Below are 20,008 nucleotides of genomic sequence, written 5' to 3' on the forward strand. Positions count from 1 at the left end.
TTTATGTTTCTATAAGTCATATTGTTCAAATTGCATTTATTACAATTTTTAGGTATGTTCGATAATCAAGTACCGAATTTTGTACAGCGCATTCAATATTTACCTACTGAGTACTCAATCAAAATTTTGGTATACAGATAAAGAACAAATACTAAACACTTTAAATTCAAAAGCTTCTCGGTATGTAAACTTTGTATAATATATTCTGGGGACTTTTGAGAACTTGGCTCTAGTACCAGTTTACAGGATCAAATTTACAACGTTTATAATAAATAGAGTTTGAAGATAATAGAATTATGGGTTTGAAGATGATCGGAAGTAGGTCGGAGAAGATGATCGGAAGTGGGTCGGAGATTGGTCGGAGAAAATGATCGGAAGTAGATCGGAGATAGTCGGAGATTGCAGAGAAGGGGTTTTATTTTTGAATGCCCTCTTAGTTGAGTAGAGCATCCCATTTATAGAGAATTTCGAAGGGTGTAGAAGGGACATGTGTTTAGTGGATCTTTAAGGAAGATTCGAGAAGGGATACGTGTTTGGATAAGATTATGCCGACAATACGTGTTCAGATAGGATTATGCCGACACTTTTGATCATATGGAGTCACGTGAAGAGTACACGTGGCATCATAATATTTGACCGACAGTGTATACATGGTTGCTACAGTAATATTTTCATGATTGCTACAATAGTATTTGCATGATTGGGTTTGACGATTTTTAACAATTTTGATGGCTTTGACAACTTTTGACGGCTTTGACTATTTTTGACAGCTTCAGAACACTATTCAAAAAGTCACTATTTATTGAATAGTGTTTTACTGCGTAATTGCAATTTCCTTGTAGATTTTTACAAAACTTTTACAGACCTTTATTACAAACAAACCTTTATTCTTATACTTATTTTTAGAACAGAAAGTGTTCTTCTTCATCATCAGAAACATTTAGAGGGGTATTTGAAGAAGATGATTTTACAACGATGGATCCTTGGGCTGAAACAGCATCTTTGAGGCTTTTGAGTTCTTTAGATATCTTTTGCATTTGTTCTATGGCTAATACGAAATCTTATGAAAAAACTTTTGTAGGAGAAGTCGATGGCGCGACTGTCGTTGAGGTAACTACTTGAACATAAGATTTTGAAAGAGATCTTGCAGTAATCTTGGGTAGTTTTGAAAAATTATCAAGAGACAAATTCTTTTGTGTTTGTCTAGATGCTTCAGGAGTCACTTTACTTTGATCATATTTATCCCACCATTTAACATAAGTGATTTTGAAAAATGTGGGAAAATTGTCTAGTAATTCTTTTGAGTGATTCCACTTAAGAATCTAGGAAAAACTTGCATGAGCAAAGAATAACATATTTTGATAATTGAAATCTTCAATTTTGAATTTGTTATTGTTAACAAATGCCTCAAAAAGATAAACTTGTTCAAAAGGGAGAATTTCAGGGATAGCACCATAATTTTGCCATCATTGATTGAAAAACCAATAGGAAAATTGATTATTATACTTTTGACATAATTGAATGAACCATGAGTGGGATCCTTTTGTGTTTTGGATGAGAATGACATATTCTCAAGCATTTTGATAGTCTCAATATGTGTAGGAAATTTGTTGATTAGTTGGAGAAATGACGTATTTTGTGCTCCAGAAAGAATATCCTCAATCTTGATAGGGTATAATTCGTTGAATTTTGAGTTTGGAATAGGCTATTTCTCCATATTGATTAAGGTTATGAGAAATAACTGCACTTTGAGATTAGGACAAAATTGCTTCATAATATTTTGAGGATAGATTAGGTTGTTTGGGATTGAAAAGATTTTTTCCAGGAAATAGTTGCTTTTGAATTTGAAAAATTGTTAAAGATTCAAATTACTTTTGTGATAATAAAAATAGGGTTTGGCTTATTTTATGAAGTTATTCAAATTTTGGAGAGATTGGAGAAAATCGAGAAGGAGAAATTTGGATTTCAACGGGAATTTTCTCATTTCCTTTTGGTTTTTGCTGACTTTTGAAAGAGCTCATTGTGACTTTTGAAAAAATTCTCTGGTTAAAAAATCAGGGAGACTGTTTTGAGAACCATAAATGAATTCAATATCAAATTCAAAAATAGAAAGTAAAACTTGCCATCTAGCAAAATTTTATTTTGATGTAAGGTTTTTTACATCTTGTTCTAAAACATTTTTTGCAGATTTGCAATCAATTTTTAATAAAAACTTTTGGTTTAAAATATCACTTTGGAATTTTAAAATTGTTAAAACAATAACTAAAATTTTCTTTTTTTATTGTTGAGTAATTTTATTGACAGAGATTCCAAATTCCTGTTGTGTATCTTACTATTTGTTCTTCGTTTGTTGATTTTTGTAGTAATATTCCTCTATATCCTATTTCTGAGGCGTCTGTTTGAATTATTTTTAGAAGTTTTAGATTTGGAATATGCAAGCAAAGTAAGACTTTGACAGTTTGTTTAATTTTTTGAAAGGCTTGAGTATGATTTTGAGTCCATGTCTTTTTTGGTTCATTTTTCTTTGATTTTTTAAGGAAATCAAAAAGAATTTTTCGTTCTTCTTTAAGATTTTTTATAAAATTGATAACATAATTAAGGCATCATAAAAATCTTTGTAATTATTTTCTATCAGTAATTTCGTCAGGAAATTTGTCAGCAAATTGTATGACACAATTTACTAGTGTATAGGTTTTATTTTCTAAAGAAAATCTTAAAAATTGGATTTTTGTTTGAAACAATTTGATTTTTCTTTGAAACAAAACTAGTCCATATTGTAATATTACTTTTTTAAATATATATAAATATTCCAATGAGAATTTATGTTTAGTGAGAATATTAATATGTCGTCTATATAAACTAAGATGAATTTTGAATAATTTGAAAATATATTGTTCATCATATTTTGAAATTCACTTTGAGCATTTTTTAATCCAAAAGGCATTACGTTCCACTCGTAATGTCGAAATGGGATTGTAAAAGCAGTTTTATATTTGTCGACTTCTTGAATTTGAATTTGCTAGAATCCTGATTTTAAGTCAAATTTTGAAAAAATATTTGCATTTGTAAGTCAATTAATAAGGTCTTGTTTGTTTGGAACAGGGTATCTTATCGATTGTAAAACTTTATTAAGAGGTTTATAGTTTATTACAAGTCTAGGAGCTCCTTTCTCTAATTCTGTTGTATTTTTTACATAGAAAATAGTACAACTCCATGGTGATTTTGATTTTCTTTTTAATTTTTTGTCAAGAAATTCTTGACTTTCTTTTTGACATAATTTTAAATATCTAGAATTCATTTGAATGGATCTTGCTTTCGTAGAGATATCTTTTTCATTAAAGTTTAGAATGTAAGGAAGGGCAAGTTGATAGGATTTCCTATGTCAAAAAGCATTAGGAACATCAGAACAACAATTTTTTATTAATATTTTTTCAAAAGTTCTTACTTTTTCTTCTAATCTTGGATTACTAATATTTTGTTTTATCTTTTGAAAGTCTTTTTCTTGATTTACAAAATCAAGTTGTTTTTCTTTTGATTTAATTAAGTTTATTAATAAATCAACTTGTCCAAACGTGGGATGTGATATAAAATTAAAGAGTACTTCAGTATCTCCTATTTTACAGAGGATTCCTTCTGATGTCATTATGAATAATTGTATTTGATTAAGAAAATGATTTCCTAAAATCGCTTCTTGTTGTAAATTCGGTACAATAAGGAAGGGTATATGAATGCAGACCTTTTGTTTATAGACAAAAACATCTGGTAATTTGTATTTAATGAATATATTTTTTTCATTTGCTGTTGTTAGAGAAGTTTGTGTTGGTTTGCAATATGATATAGAAATTAATCATTCTTGTATACAATTTAAATTTGCGCCTGAATCTATTAAGGTTATGAATTTTTTAGAGAATTTTTTATTTTTTATTGTTATTATTGTATATCATTTTTGAAACTTATAATGAGTAATTGTATTGAGAAATTGATTAGTTTGTTCTTCTGTATAAAAAATAGTTGAATATTTGAATACAGTTGTAACTCAGATACTTGTTCTTTCAAGTCTTTAATTTCTCTTTTTAGTTTATTAATTTGTTGTTGTAAACTAGAAAGAGTTATCAAAGAGGTAAATTCTTTTGAAGAAATTTTGTTTACTCTTGAATAAACATCTTTTAAATAATATAATTGGGTTGATGCTAAAAAATTTTGCATTTTTTCTTTTTCAGATTTATTTTTTTGGTCTTGATTCTTTATATTTTTCATAATTTGAATTAGAAGTTGATTTCGTTGATCTTTTGTCTGGTATTTCATCAAGTATTTTTAACATTAATTTTTCATTTTCTAATAACACATTTAATTGAAGCACATAAATAGAATATGAGGTGGAAGAAACTAAGTCTAAATGATATGGGCATTCACAACATTTTCTGAAGAAGTACAGGCTTCATCAGAAGAAGATATTTGTAATTCATTTACCTTTTTCTTAAAGTTTTTTAGATGACATATGTTTACAGTATGTCCATGTTTTCTACATTTGTAACAGATTATTAGTTTAGATTTTTTCTCTGTTTTAACTTTGGTATTTAAATCTCTTTTTCTTTTTGAAAATTTTCTTTGAAATCTTGGAGGATCATTTGTTGAAGTTCTTTTAAACTTATTAAGTATTTTAGGTCTTCTATTGATTTTTTGTGAATGTGCTCTAGACATTTCTTTTCGAAATTGATAATAGAAATCTCCTAATTCTTTTCGGGATTTTTGTTTTTCTAATTATTTTTTGAGTTTTAATTCTGAACAAAGTTTTAATCCTACCATATTGACCTTTTGTATAAGCATTCCAAATGAATATCGATAATAATTTATATTATCTTCATTACCTTTGAGGCTTTTTCTTACTTTATCTGCAAATAGTTTTGGTAATCTGGATGTAAATTTTTTTTTTCAAAATACATAATTGCATCCGCTGGTTAATGAATATAGTTTTGACAAATATACATCTTTATACCATCTAAAATCAATTAGTGTTGGACATTTCAAATTCATTATTATTTCTCTATCTTTTTGCCCTAATTCATCTAACTTTCCATTAAAATGGAGGAAAATTGTTGATATCAAGGTTATAAAACTATCTGGTTGTTATTTTTCATCTTTATCTAATTCTGATTCGTCATGTTCGTTTAGTTTGACATATGTAAATATATCATTTCGGTTAGTATCGCTTAACATATTATGCCACCAACCATATAGTTGACCTGTGAAACCACCAACCACCGCTTTGGTCATGTGTTTTATTGATAAATTATTTCGAGTGCAAGCATTTCCAAATATAATCATTTGAGATAGAGTATTCATAATTTGATAGTCTGTTTGTCTATCAATATTCCATTTATATATTTCGTTTCCATTATAATGTTCAGTTGGATTTATCTTTTCTTCAAATTGGATATCTACCAGCGTTGGTCTTCTATAATAATTTTTTATTTTATTATAATAATTTGGTATAGAATAATTTGTTTTTGAATATTTAGATCTTTTGATTTTATTTATTTGAAGATTTTCTTGATTTAAAAATTAGGATTTTATTTTTTCTATTGAATCATTTGAAAATATCTCAGAAAATTCTTCTTTTTTAGATTTTTCTTCTATGTCTTCCATATTTGGATTTTTTGTTAAGACATTTATTTTCAGATTTCCTTATAGTTTTTTTTTTATTTTTTCTAAGAATGAAGATGTTGTCTTTATAGGGGGTAATCCGTGTAGTAGATGAAAATGGTTTTTTACTTTTGTAGTCATTGAAAACGGTGATGATGATAATGAGCTTATTAATGTTGGTCTTTTTGTATATATTTTTGACTTATCTGATATTGATCCTATTTGTTGTCCTAATTGGTAAAGATAGGTGTTTGTATAATTATTTTGTTCTATTACATGAGAAAGATTTTTTTGTGTACATGGAATTTCCATTTGAAATTGTATTTCTGATTTAAGGGGAGTTGCAATAGATTCCATGATTTTTATTACTCTAAAAAGGGGAAATGTTGATTCAATTTTCTCATTTTTTTTTGTTTCCCATATTTGTATTTTTTGTTTTAACATGTTTACTGAAAGTTTTTTGTTTGAATTTGTCTATGTTTCTAACCATATGAATAAAGGAATATGGGCTTGTTTTTTATTCATTTCTACAAACTATTTTTCTTTGATTATTTTTTGTTCTGTATTAGAAAAAATTTTAAAAAATCATTTACTTAAGGGATTTTTTCAAATTTTTTCTTTGAACAGTTCTTTGTTTATAGTGAAATTATTTTCTAAACTTATTGTATTGACTTCTCTAGGTGGACTACCAAAGTCAGATTCAGTAAGATTGTATTCTATTTTGGGTTCCTTTTGTTTTGTATAGATTGGATAAGATATGTGAGTTGGCACAGTATTATAAGTTTTGTTTGTCATTTGATCAAATGACTTCCTTGATGAACTCGTAGACAATCTAGAGATCAGGTAATTCTTTTGACTAACAGTGTCAAAATTAATTTCGACAGTGTTGTCAGAGTGTTCTATTATGCTTTCTATTTGATCTTCTTCCTTTAGTACTGGTTCTTGGGCTTTTTCTATTTTTCAAGAGCTATTTAAATCAATGGTATCGCATTGAATTTATTTTTGTGTTATAATCGTGTTTCTAAAATTTGTTAGAAATAGAGTAGTTAAACCTTTGGTTTGACTTTGATAGGCAACATTTGGTATTAAGGACATCATAGATTTATAAAAAATTCTATAAATTATTGTAATATTTTCTGAGTTTGTTATATTAAACCCTTTTGTTTGTATTCCTAGTGTTAAAGATTTTGATATAGTTGGGTCATTCAAAGAAACAGAAAAGTTTGAAAAATAGTTAAAGAACACATGAATATCATTTAATGGTGCCCGTATCATGACTATTAAATGATCAGAAAATTTGAGATGTCTTCTATCTCTGACATGAGCCAGAGTGGATATGTTTAGGCCTATTCTAGTTAAAGGGACGATTGCTACCTGTATTAAGTCAAAATAAATATAATTATACTTTTTATTTTGAAGTTTTTCTATTAAATCTTGAGGAAGTAAAGATATATTTTCTAATTTTGTAGAAATAGGCATAGATAGCTCTATTGTATTTATAATATAATCATTTTTTTAATTTTAATTTATCCTTATAAATTTCTTTTGTTGGTACTTTCGGAATAGTCCAATTTTTTATAAATTGTTCTATGCTTTCATATGATATTTCATCATTTTGTTTAATAGAGATTGATCTTATTGGTTCTGTTTGAGAAGAGGTATTGTCTAGTTGTATTTTTCTTTTAAAATGTTTTAAAATCATTTCCATTTGTAAAATCATTTCCATTTGAACCAAATAAAGATTTTAAAATATTTTATTTCTAGTGGCTGGTCAAGGATTTATTACTCGTATTACGAAATACCAACTGCAAGATTTACTACCCGACTAGGAAGCCTCGAACCTAGATCTAAAATTTTAAAATCTCCTTTTGATTTTAATGCAACTGAAAATAAAACTATAAAAGAAAATACAGAAGACAATAGAAATTTATAGAGAATTATTGGTATGTAGAATCAAGGGGATAAACCAGGAGGCTTCAACAGATTATCATATAGATAATCTGTGAAAGCCAGCTTCGGTCCAACGGTGATGGAGCCATGTGTTATCTACCTTTGACTTTACAACGAGTATACTTTTAGACAGATACTTTTAAACAGAAATAATAATAACAGAAAATATACCTTTTTTTGTATCAAGCTTTGTATAATATATTCTGGAGACTTTTGAGAACTTGGCTCTGATACCAGTTTACAAGATCAGGTTTACAACGTTTGTAATATATAGAGTTTGAAGATAATTGAATTATGGGTTTGAAGAGGATGATCGGAAGTAGGTCGGAGATAATCGGAGAAGATGATCGGAAGTAGGTCGGAGATGGTCGGAGAAAATGATCGGAAGTAGGTATGCGTTAAATTTTATATTGTGATATCAAACATAAATCAAACTTCTTTTAAAAAATCCCCATAAAAATTATGTTTCACTTCGCATTTAGTCAATATTTAAAAGTAACGACAACATTCATATCAAATTAGTTCCCAAGCCTTAAAAATAAATATAAATATGATACTCAGTCATTGTCGTTGTCGAGGACTATTTGACCTTCACATAACGCAACATCTAATCCATCATTTTTCTAAGTTGTTCAATCCTATCTAAGAATATAATCGCTTAATTTGAAGCCAATGGATATTTATAAATTCTCCAAACTTCAGTGATAGGAGGTATCAGACACCCTTCTTGCATAAAATGTTGAATAAAATGACTATCTATGAAATTGATTGCAATGATTTTTTGCACCTTAGTCGTTAGTCGTTAGTTTTGTTGTTCATAATGGCAAAAATGTCAAGCATTATTGTCTTGATACGTTACGTATAACAATGTTGTTGCACGAAACAATGAGATTGCCTATATCAAGCATAGTCATCCAATAGTGATCGATACAAAAATTATCAAAAAAAAATGTAGTATTTTCTCCAATTTGGTGACTTGTGCCTCACTCCCGAATATGTTAACTTAATGAGCCCGAAATAAGATCAAATCATCCTTCAAATCATGTCTAACTTGACTCCAAGAATTATCGTCAATTATACCCAAAAGTCTAGCAACCGCTGTAAAACCACAATTTACATCCCCAATTACATCATTCACATCTATAATATATTTGGATGCCTCAATTGGAAAATACTGGATATATCTTTTGCAATCAAATGACCTTGTACAATGACGTAGATGCTTATTGACTGGTACCTTATTCATGCTACGCTTAGAAAAAGAAGGTGATGCTTCACTTTGAAGGAAGGAAACTTTAGGTAGATCTAATGCTTCACTTTGAACTGAAGAAACCTTAGGTAGATCTATCGTTAATGTGTTAGTACCCGACATATCAACTTTTCCCATTTTTTACTGTGTGTTGTAAATGTTCTTTCTTGTTGGTGGGGTTTAACTTTGAACTAAGATTTCCTTAGGTGAAATTAAGATTTCCTTAGATGAATCATTTTTCTTTAATTTGGACCACTCATTGTAAATAGATCTTATTTTTGTTACATTGAATCGATCTATTTCTTTGATTTCTTTGAGAAACTATTTTGGCTTAACACTTGACATTGTCATTTTAAACAATGGTTATTTCTCGCTCGGTAATAGCTTCCCAGACATTTGCATCTCTCAGTATACGATTGCCTAATATTTTTCATCACCATCCTTTTTTGACCCTCTATAAATGTCACTCTTCTCCCAACCGAAGAAAATTTTGGGGTTCTTAGCCTTTTGATGATCAAATCTTGAGACTATTAGGTTAGTTCCAACAATCCTACCAATTTCTCTAACCCATTTACATAGGTCATCTCAACTATGAAAAATGCGATCCGATTCAAAATATCTAGTAAAATCGATTAAATTAGGTAATTACATTGAAGTTGTTGATGAAGTTAAACAATTAGTAAACAATTAATAAAACTAAAACAACTTAACGAATTAAAAAGAACTTAAAGAATTAAAATAATTATAAAAAAATCTAGTTATGTTCGATATGTACATACTGAGATTTTCCTAACAATTTTTGTATATACATACCGAACATTTTTCACAACATTTGGTATTGTGAAACCGAATGAACACTGACAAGACTATAGTTCTGCTCGGTACCCCTGCACTAAACTTTTTATGGTACACTCGGTATGAACCACCGAGTATGAGAAACAAAGTTTGTTATATGCCTACAAATTGATTATCTAGTATTAATTGAATTTTACCAAGGCATTCAGTATGTACATATCGAACTTATTTTTCCATACTCAATATAAAACTACCAAACGATACCGAAAAAATTAAAAACCAATCCTTGTGCCTCCAATATTTGTTTTAAATCTTAATAATACTTGAAAATAAAAGAAATTTCACGTGATTATGTTCTTTGGTTGTTCATATGGGATAACACTATAAAAAAATTGTAAAAAAGAAGATGATCGTAAAAATCCTATAAAACTTACATTTATTTCTTCAAATATCTCGACAAACTCTAAAGAAAATGAAGTTGAAGTTGGGTTTTCTCTTAATCCAATAGTGTGGAATATTTCAAACCAATGGTTGAGATTTGATTTGAATTGACATTTTTTTTCCAACAAAAACAGTAGCATTTTGATAATTTAAATGTTACAAGGGTAATCTAGGTATTTAGACCGTAGACCATCAAAAGAACAAATGTTGATAACGATTTAAATGGGTCAACAAAAGTCTAGGGAGTAGACCACATCTTATATTTTGCGGGGGAGTAACCCTAATTTCACGAGGGGGAAGGGGGTTACTAAAATATCCCCCCAAAAAACCATTCAGAATGTTCAACCTAACAAGCTTTGGTTTCTCAAAACCTATAACATCCCATTTACATTTACAATATTAAAAAAACAAAAAGGGGGGGGGGGGGGAGGAGGAGGGAAAAAATATTTGAGGAGAAACCAACATGTAATAATAATATATAAGTGAGAGACCCGACGTTTGAAGACTTTTGAACAATCTCTTCTTCTCAACCAGTTCCATTCCTCTTCATCAACTCCCTAAACTCCTCATTTGTACTTTTAAGCATCAATGACAAATGGACCTTCACTCCACTCACCACAACCTCCTTGTGCCTTGGCTTTATTCTTTTCTCCAAACTATATGCAAAATACTGAGGGAACTCCTTTAATTCCTCCAACTTCCCATCCATCTCTCCCACAAAGTAACCAAACTTGGGCTTAAAATTATTCTCAATTCACAACCATCCCCACAGAATCTTCATGTGAAAACCCTAAGCTCGCCAAGTATTCCAGCTTAGGAATAAGAGTTTTCTCGACATTTAAGACCAACAAAACTAAATCTTGGTAAGCAAGAGCTTCCAAGTCCTTGAACCCAAGTCTCTGAAGGTAAAATAAAGCTAGTTTAAGCTGGTCTCTAACACTAGAGACCAATAATCTTGGGCACTTGTTGATAGCTTTCCTAAAATTTTGAGTTGGGACTTTAAGGTCTTGTGAAAGGAAATGAAAGATAGGTATGAGATCATTTTTAATGCTAGAGGAGAGGATCTTAGGGCACATTCCAAAGATTTTGCCCATGTCCTTTTGATGGATGCCTTTGGATTGGAGAAAAGAGATGATAGAGCGAATGGAGTCAAGGGTTACTGTGTGGAGAGATGGGTTAAGAGAGAGTGCCTTCCCTGAGTCAACCACCATTATCTCAAGACATAAGATCTTCTCTTTGAATTGGTCTGATGAGATTGGGAGCTTTTGAAGGAGAGTTTTGAGTTTTATTGAGAGGTGTTGGTTTGTTTAGTTATTTTGGATTGGTAAGGAGCTATTGTGAGAGAAGCAGAGTGATTGAAATGATGCTGCTACTGGCATGGTGTTGATCTTGACGAGAAAGAGATCTCAAGGTTTGAAGGGTTTGAACATTGAAGTGTGTCATATCCTTTTTATTATCTCTTTCTAAAGGTAACACGTGGAGACACATCTCAAGTTGATTAGTTATTAGAGGATTTCATGGATTTGTTTATGTGGGTGAGGGATTTTCTTTTCGAAAAATAATCCTATAGTTGTGCAACTTATGATGGAGTATAGTTGTGATGCATATGAAGTCAAACCATAATCACATGATTTCCAAATTTTTACAAAAATTCATAAATTTTTTCGATCAACTCCTTAATTGGGATATATCATGGCTTATGATGACATTTTTTACCCTCTACCCTCAAATATTTTTTTTTTTCTACATTCAAACATCAAGAATAAATAGGACATTTAGGGAGGTGGAAGATGATGGATTCAACATAAAACCTATAAATACCATTTGCATATTCCCCGAAATTTTGCCGATTTTTTAATGTAACTTTTCCACTTTTTCTTACTCGTATGAAATGGGGTGTCTACAATTGTCAATTTTTATATTTTAAGGAGAATGAGACACAAATGAACAATCTATGAAGGATTACCAATGGTAGATACTCTTTTGTAAAACCTTGATTTTTGTGAAAGAAATATGAGATCCAAAAATTATATATAAATGATTTAATGATCTGGACAATGTATTACAAATCGATGAAAGATGATATATATTCATTTAATACAAATAGTGAAATTTATAAACGAACATTATTTTTTAAATCTAACTTAAACACTGAATTTGAAATATCTGAAAAACATATTTTAGACTACAAATATGCCTTTAAATCCAAATAAAAAAAATATGGAAGTCTTGATTTACTAGCCAAGATGGCTAATGATTTTTTTTTATAAATATTTTGGGAAATTCGACTGCACCATTAGCTACGTATCACTATTATTATTATTATTATTATTATTATTATTATTATTATTATTATTATTATTATTATTATTATTATTATTATTATTTTGTTAATGCGGGTATCTGAACTTACATCCGACTAGTGGGATCAAGTGAGCCAGGGCCTGGGCCAAGGCATATGAGTCCCTTGCCCGAGCACATGCAAGGCCCGCACATCACACACACCAAGTGAGGGTACGCCCTCGCGAGTGGCCACGAGGAGCCACTGCTCATATTGGGTATCGAATACACAACCTACGTACTCTCACTGCTTACTGGATTTGAAATTGCCATTGAGCTAACCATTATTATTATTATTTAGGGATTGAATTTTAGAACAATTAAATTAGAGGGCTTCTAACCAATGCTAACCTTTGAAGTTCGTAGGCCCAAGTAGATATTTTAATACAAAATATGTACAAATAGAAATGAAATATTTTCATTTCATTATTTCAATTCTTTTGAGAAGTAGAACATAAGATGGGTTAGATTTTATCTGAAATATGAGTGATACAAATTTAGTGGGATTGGTCCGAATAAAAAATGGGTCGAAGATGGTTCGATGTCCCTTAATCTGAGTTGGAAATGGATCCATCCCTATATCTGAATGATATAATGCTTTGAAAATTATATTTCTAGGCTTTCAATACATTCATTTCTATTACTTTAACATAAGGTGAATTCTTATAGAAATAAAAAAGAATATATTGCTAAAATTGAATAATATAGCAATTGACAAAGAAGTATAATAGAAAAAGTAGTGAATGACTTGGAATTATCTGACCCAACTTGAATCAAGCAATTCGATCGAGTCGAATCAGAATCAAATGAAAGCATTATGATTCAGATATGATTTTAGCTTACACGCCCCAAAATTCCAACATGAATCCTGAGGATTCATCAGTCAAAATCTTGAAGTATGAGATAAATACACACATAACCTGATTGAACAATCACATACAATAATACCTATGAAATGAAAATATACACAATGGAAATGAATATCTGATAAACTAAAGAAATTAGAGTAAATTGAAAACTAATCATTATCAATTAATAACATCAATTCCATAATCCATAAATAGACCATACGATAACAATCTCCTAAATGCAACTTCTAAAAATACATCAAGTCCCACAATATGAATTAAAACACAACCACTAAACTACTAAGGTAATCTTCAAGCTGACGGAGGTTGTAAATCCTCAGTGGACTCTTCAAGGGACATTTGCGAGTAACTCTTCATATGTGGGATCCTTAACAAGTAATAAATCTGAAATGTAAGATAGGGTGAGTAACGGATGAATGTTACTTAACAAGATGAACGTCGTTCTAACAACAAGTCATACATGTACGAGTAATCAACTGAACAGTTAAATAATGCACATTTTCATAATGTAACATATGATAAATATCTAAGCATAATCAATAAACAGTTAATATAAACTTCAATCAATCATTTCTGTCATTTATAATTATTCATACCACCTTTAAATTGTAAATCATCTATTAACATCATAAAAGAAAGAAAAAATGCATAATACAAATATTGCGGTGTATTTGATAAAAGAGTAGAGGAACACATCGATATAACCGTCTCGGTTATGACAATTCGATATTCCAGATTTCAAATCCGACGTGAAAACCCATTGTTATAATCTGATTTTGTGGTCAGTCTAGCATCCTACTATTTGGGTGAGCATTTATCCGGCTTAAACTGGTAGTTGACTAAGAACCCAATACTAAGTTCAACTAATAGTGAGATTGTTTGTTTGATTACTACAAACTAAAAGTGATCACTAACTAGCCCAAGAGAACCCTTGTATGTAATGCATGTGAATTCCAACTAGCTCTACATTATACAAAGATCGCATTTACACACAAAGTTCCCTAAAAATCTATGTTTTGCATGGACTTTGAAAAAATACTGAAATTCCCTTTTGTGTCAACTCAGGATGCTAGCCACAGGCAACAACCCAATCGACTAGTTGGTCAAAATAACTAGTATAGGGATGTACACCATAAAAAAATCATCTTTGAGAAATTCATGTTGAGATTTGCCCTTTACTTCTACGAGTTTGAGACAGATTGGAACCTTTTGCGTGCTATAGCTAAGTGTTGGAATCTTTATCTCCGTATTTTTCATATTAGGCATATGCACTTGTGTCCTATTCGTGAAGAATATTGTGGCATCATGGGGATATCTATTTCAGGACCTCTAGTCAGGCCCTCGTTGAAGATAGGATATTTGGGTGACCTTGCCACAAGACTATACATCTTAAAAGAAAAAGCCAAGACCCTAGTCCATAACAGGAGATTGGATTTAGTACCTTTATTAGGCCCATATCGCTCCCACAATCATCCTATAATTATAAAACCAAAAACTTGACGAGCCACTAGAGAATATCGATTGTGCTTAGGAATCTTAGCTCAATACAGTTTGACCTACAAAAGTGATGGTCAAATCATCTATGAGTCCTTCATATACATAGCCTCCCAACTCTCAAGGAAAGCCAATCCTTTATATCTCATTCTAGTTGAAACCTGATCAAGTCTAAATGCCATGAAAGATGATGAGGGAGTAGGCTTCAAAGGAAGTCCCCACCTACTTTATATGTGACTTTATGACATTCTTAAAATTATGGACATTCCCTCAACCCTCGAGTATGGGTCAGAATATTTTTCTAAAAGAAACCTGATAGTACGTCACAACTCAGTCAAAGCTTGGAGCAAATGATTAGATTCCCGTCTCGTCTGTCATATTGGTTTAAGGTGTCCTTGGGAGATGACGGATTATCCTGTTCTATGTACCAGAGGATCCTATTATGTTCATCTAACTGGACGGGAGAAGACATCTTTTTACTAGCCTAACTTGATCCTAGAATAACACGGAGTACCTATAGACTTCCCTTTCCCTCAACAAAAAAAGATTTCTTTCCTCTCGAGCCATTGACTGAAAAGTTAGTGCATCTTATTGAGAAGGCTTGGAACATCTTAGGGTATCTAGATGGACCAATAAAGTTCAAAGAACCAGTTGTTAGAATCACGCAAAACAAGCCTGATTGCTCTAGTAATATTGAAGACTAGCAAAACAAAGCCACTCCATGCAAAAAATAGTTTAAATCAGATTTGTTAAAACTTGTTATTCAATAAAAACTTTATTTGTTAATAATTTTCAATAGTTCAATAAAATTATTTTCCTTTTGAATAATTATTATATGAATGAATTGTTTAATGGATTGGTGCACATAATTCAATAAAATCTCGGGATTCATTAAAATGTTATCAAGGGGGTAACACTAAATTGATTAAATTCACTTTCGATGGGGTTACATGGTTATCATTGCACCTAAGCTCAATCGTTAACCACCTTGTTAGGGTCATTAGTTTGGTCAATTAGAACAAACATCAACACCAAGTGAATCGCCAAAAATGGCTTCAAAATCTCTCAACATTACACACTTATTCCGTGAAAATTACAGTACTTCAGTCTTGTCGATTGTAAGTAATGTCTCAAGTCCTCAGTCCGTAATCAATCCCATTGTGGGTACTTGTCTTGAGTTTTCATAAGTCATTTGGGTTAGCTAGAGTCCAGATTATTTTATCTATTAAACGAGGTCATATTTTCTTTAAATCGAGTCTATCCCTTTTATTTTTATGAGTCGAGTTAGTCTGTCGTCCCATCTAAATTAAGGAAAATTTTTAATACCTTGAGCACATTAACTAATTAACTAATAATCTGGCTTCAAGGATAGATTCCTTTAAAAAGGAATTCCCTTCTGAATGAGAAGATAAATGTCGTGCTCAACCTCTAATCGAGGAAGCAAAGATCATTAACCTCGAAACAAAAAAATAATTCTTACGAAATTCAGATAGAAACTATCTTATCCTTAGAGAAATTTGATGTGGAGATAAATTCACTCAGAAATTTTAAAAGACTTGTTCATGTGGTCTTATAAGGATATGTTGGGTGTAGGCTTCGGTATTGTCCAACACAGAATAGATACTCGCTCGACAAAATAAAAATATCAATGAAATCAAAGAAAATGTTACAGAATGTATCAATGTTATCCTCACTGCATCTCTAGTTGCATAGTTCATCCAAGCAAATATCATCAGTCGATACGGGTACCTTCGAAATTGATCTCTGATAACGAATTACACTTCAAAGCCGAGGTTAATACTCTATGTTCAAAGTTCAAGATCCGGCATCACAAATCATTTCCCCATCGTCCTTAGACTAATGGAGTGGTTGAATTAGCCAAAAAAATCTCAAGACAATCATCAGTAAGATGTGTCAATTACACCGAAATTGGTCAGAGAAGTTATCATTCGCACTATAGGCATATCGCACTTCAATACGATCTTCCACTAAAGTCACTCCCTATTCCCTATTATATGATATGGAAGCTGTCTTGCCAGTTGGAATGAAAATCTTATTTCTCAAGGTTTTGCTGGAAAGTCAGTTGTTAGAGGTAGATTGGGCTCGTCAGCGGTATGAAGAACTAAATTTGATCGAAGAAAAATGACTTAAAGCTTTATACCACGTGCAAACTTATCAGAGAAGAGTTACTCACACGTTTGATAAGAAGTTCAAAGTTCGCCACTTACAAGTCAAGGATTTAACCATCAGACTTTAAAGAAAATTGAGCACTCCTCCTCGACCATATGAGGTAGTCTAAATCAAATTAGAAAGATTTATTCATCAGAAACGAAACACTACCCGTAAAAATCGTCAGACTTCAAGATCATAATTGAATTAAACTATCATAACTAACAAACCTTGACCAAATCAAGCGGTACTGCATTTAAGGAAGCCATCTTCAACTGAATCGATTTCCCCGCTATCCAGTTCAACATCTCCTTTCTTAGCCCTTTGCAGTCTGTTTAAAAAAAATGAAAAGGAATGTTTTTTTTCTTTCTCAGCCCAATCACCTAACACATGGGAGGGAATGATTTTGAAATACGTTTTGGTATGATCCCAAAGTTCCAGGGTACGTAAGCAACTTGAGAAGTTATTTCAGGACCGACCACGTCAAAATAAAAAATATATTTACTCTCCCACAAAGAGACAATGAAAAAAAATTCAAAAGAAAAAGTGTTATTGTCAAAATAGGGAAGAAAATTCAAAGAAAAAGAAATGCCACACAAGGTGCATTCGGATTTTTGAGCCTCAAACTTCCTTTCTTTCTATTCCCAGTCCTAAGTTTACCTATGGAAGTCCTTTTAAGTACCATGCAAAAAGTCAAGGAAAGTAGCAAAGCATGATCAAGCAGTAACACTAGAAATTTTAAAAAGTAGAAAAAGAAAAAAATCTTTTAAATTAAAAATCCGAAAGAGAGACTTAGAAAAAAATTAAGGCAAGCTCGCAAGGTTGAAAATCTAAAAGGACGACCTTAGCGACAATCAGAGAAAAAGAAAAAAGAAAGAAAAAAAAGCCTACTAGGTTGAAAACTCGAAAGGGTGACTTAGGCAAAAATTAAGGCAAGCTAGCAAGGTTGAAAACCGAACGGATGGCTTTGACAACAATTAGAGCAAAGAAAAAACTTAAATAAAAAAATTGTAAGCTCGTTATATCGAAAACCTGAAAAGACGATCTAAGGAAAAGCTAGAACACCTTCACTAGATTGAAAACTTGAAAAGAAAATCTAGGCAAAAGTTAGAGCAACTAAAAATCAAAAGAAAATCTCCGTTGAGTTGAAAAGCTAAAAAGGCGATCTGAGCTAAAACATCAGAAGTTTGAATAACTAAGTTTCAATACCCAACTTAAACTAGGTAAAAACTCAGAAGCCAAGAGTATCTTGTCTACGATTGATCTAAAAAATTTTGCTTCCCTAAGTGAAGCAAGAGGGAGAAGGGTAGATTTCTACGATGAATCTCAAAAGAAAATATTTTGTTCTCTTAAGCCTAACTCAAAATCTTCAATATAAAAAATCAAAATTAAAAGTTGAATCTTTATTACGCTTGTAGTAATCAAATATTTCAAACCTTCATAACAAGGGGTATTTTTTTTATAGCATGTAGTTTTTCCCTTTATACTAGGGGCATTTGTTTTTTTTTTCGAACTGTGTTCAATTATCTCCAATGTAATATTTCCTATCAAACTAGGGGTATTTTGTTCTCAAGCTTGATCAATGTTGATCCTAAAGGATAATGGGAACCCTGAATTTTAGATTACCCTCTTGATAGCAATTTTTTTAAAACTCCTATGGTTCAAAGGCAGTTAAAACTTGGGTTTAAAATTCATAAAAATTTTGAAAAATCTTGAGATTCAAACAAAAACATTTCTCATCTCATATTTGATTTTGCCTAGAGAATAGCTCATCACCTATTCACCCAGAATAGTAAATATGACATTCATTCTTTCCCAGATTTATTCATTCCTTATCAAATTTATTTATTCTTTCTCAGATTCATTCTTTTTTTTCTCTTCTCAGATTTTGCTTAGACCTCTGAGATTTATCTCAAATTTTGCTCAGACCTTCTGAGATTTATCTCAGATTTTGTTTAGAACTTCTGAGATTTAACCCAAATTTTGCTCAGACCTTTGAGATTTATCTCAGATTTTGTTTAGTTTTTACTCAAACCCTTTGACATTTATCTCAAATTTTACTTAGACCCTTTGAGATTTAGCTTAGGTTTTGCTCAAACCTCTGAGATTTATCTCAAATTTTGCTCAATTTTTACTCAGATTTTACCCTCTAAGATTTATCTCAGATTTTACTCAGACCCTCTAAGGTTTATCTCAGATTTTGCTCAGATCCTTTGAGATCTATCTTATATTTTGCTCATATTTTGTTCAAATCCTCTATGATTTGTTTCAGATTTTGTTCAGACTTACTTAGACCTTATTCAGATTTCACTCAGATTTATCATACTGAGTTTTCAATTTTGAAGTTCATCATCTTCTTATCTTGAATGCGCAAATTGGAGATGCACATTTTTGAAATCATCATTACGTAATTGCACACACATGCACTTTTGTTCCATTTACATCGATCAAGGAAAATTTTCTAAAATTCAAGGATCTAACGCCATCAGTGAGAGCTCATGCTTGAAGACCTGACAACTTTTAGTTCAGGAAGAGTGTCACCCTTAATGTTCCGAACGTCCCGACGAATTGGTGCAAAATGAACTGTCACTAGCTTCGCCATTTTTGCACTCGCTCGATTAATCAACTCGTCAACAAGATTGCGACGATTTCCAATGATGGATTAATATTCTAATATTTTTTGTTATTAATAGATGTGTTTCCCAAATTTGGATGAGATATTTCAAACAAGCAAAAATTAGAAACCACGCTACGCTAGGAAAATATGGTCTTAAACATAGAAATCATCATTTTCAGACATAAAGGAGTTTTACGAGAAAAATCACTAAAAATGATCAAATTACCAAAATACCCCTAAACATCAAAACATCCTTAGAGTCTACATTACGCTTAGGAAAATCCTTTCGAACTCATAAAATAACAAATAAATTAAAATACCCTCATAAGGTCTACAATCATTTCATGTCAAAAACCCATAAGTGACACAAACCGACACTCTCAATGAATTTCTTACGAAAAATTGATTTCAAAACGTCGAAAATCAACCTTTCTACTCAAA

At 31.1% G+C, this 20,008-nt stretch overlaps 1 pseudogene; it reads right to left on the minus strand.

Moving 5' to 3' along the window:
- Positions 1 to 10,604: 10,604 nt before the first annotated feature.
- On the minus strand, positions 10,605 to 11,476 carry LOC147387987 (transcription termination factor MTEF1, chloroplastic pseudogene; annotated as a pseudogene).
- Between the last annotated feature and the right edge of the window lie 8,532 nt (positions 11,477 to 20,008).

The sequence above is a fragment of the Akebia trifoliata genome, chromosome 13 (assembly GCF_017979445.1).
Source record: "Akebia trifoliata isolate Shusen 1 chromosome 13, ASM1797944v1, whole genome shotgun sequence".
NCBI classification, from domain to species: domain Eukaryota; kingdom Viridiplantae; phylum Streptophyta; class Magnoliopsida; order Ranunculales; family Lardizabalaceae; genus Akebia; species Akebia trifoliata.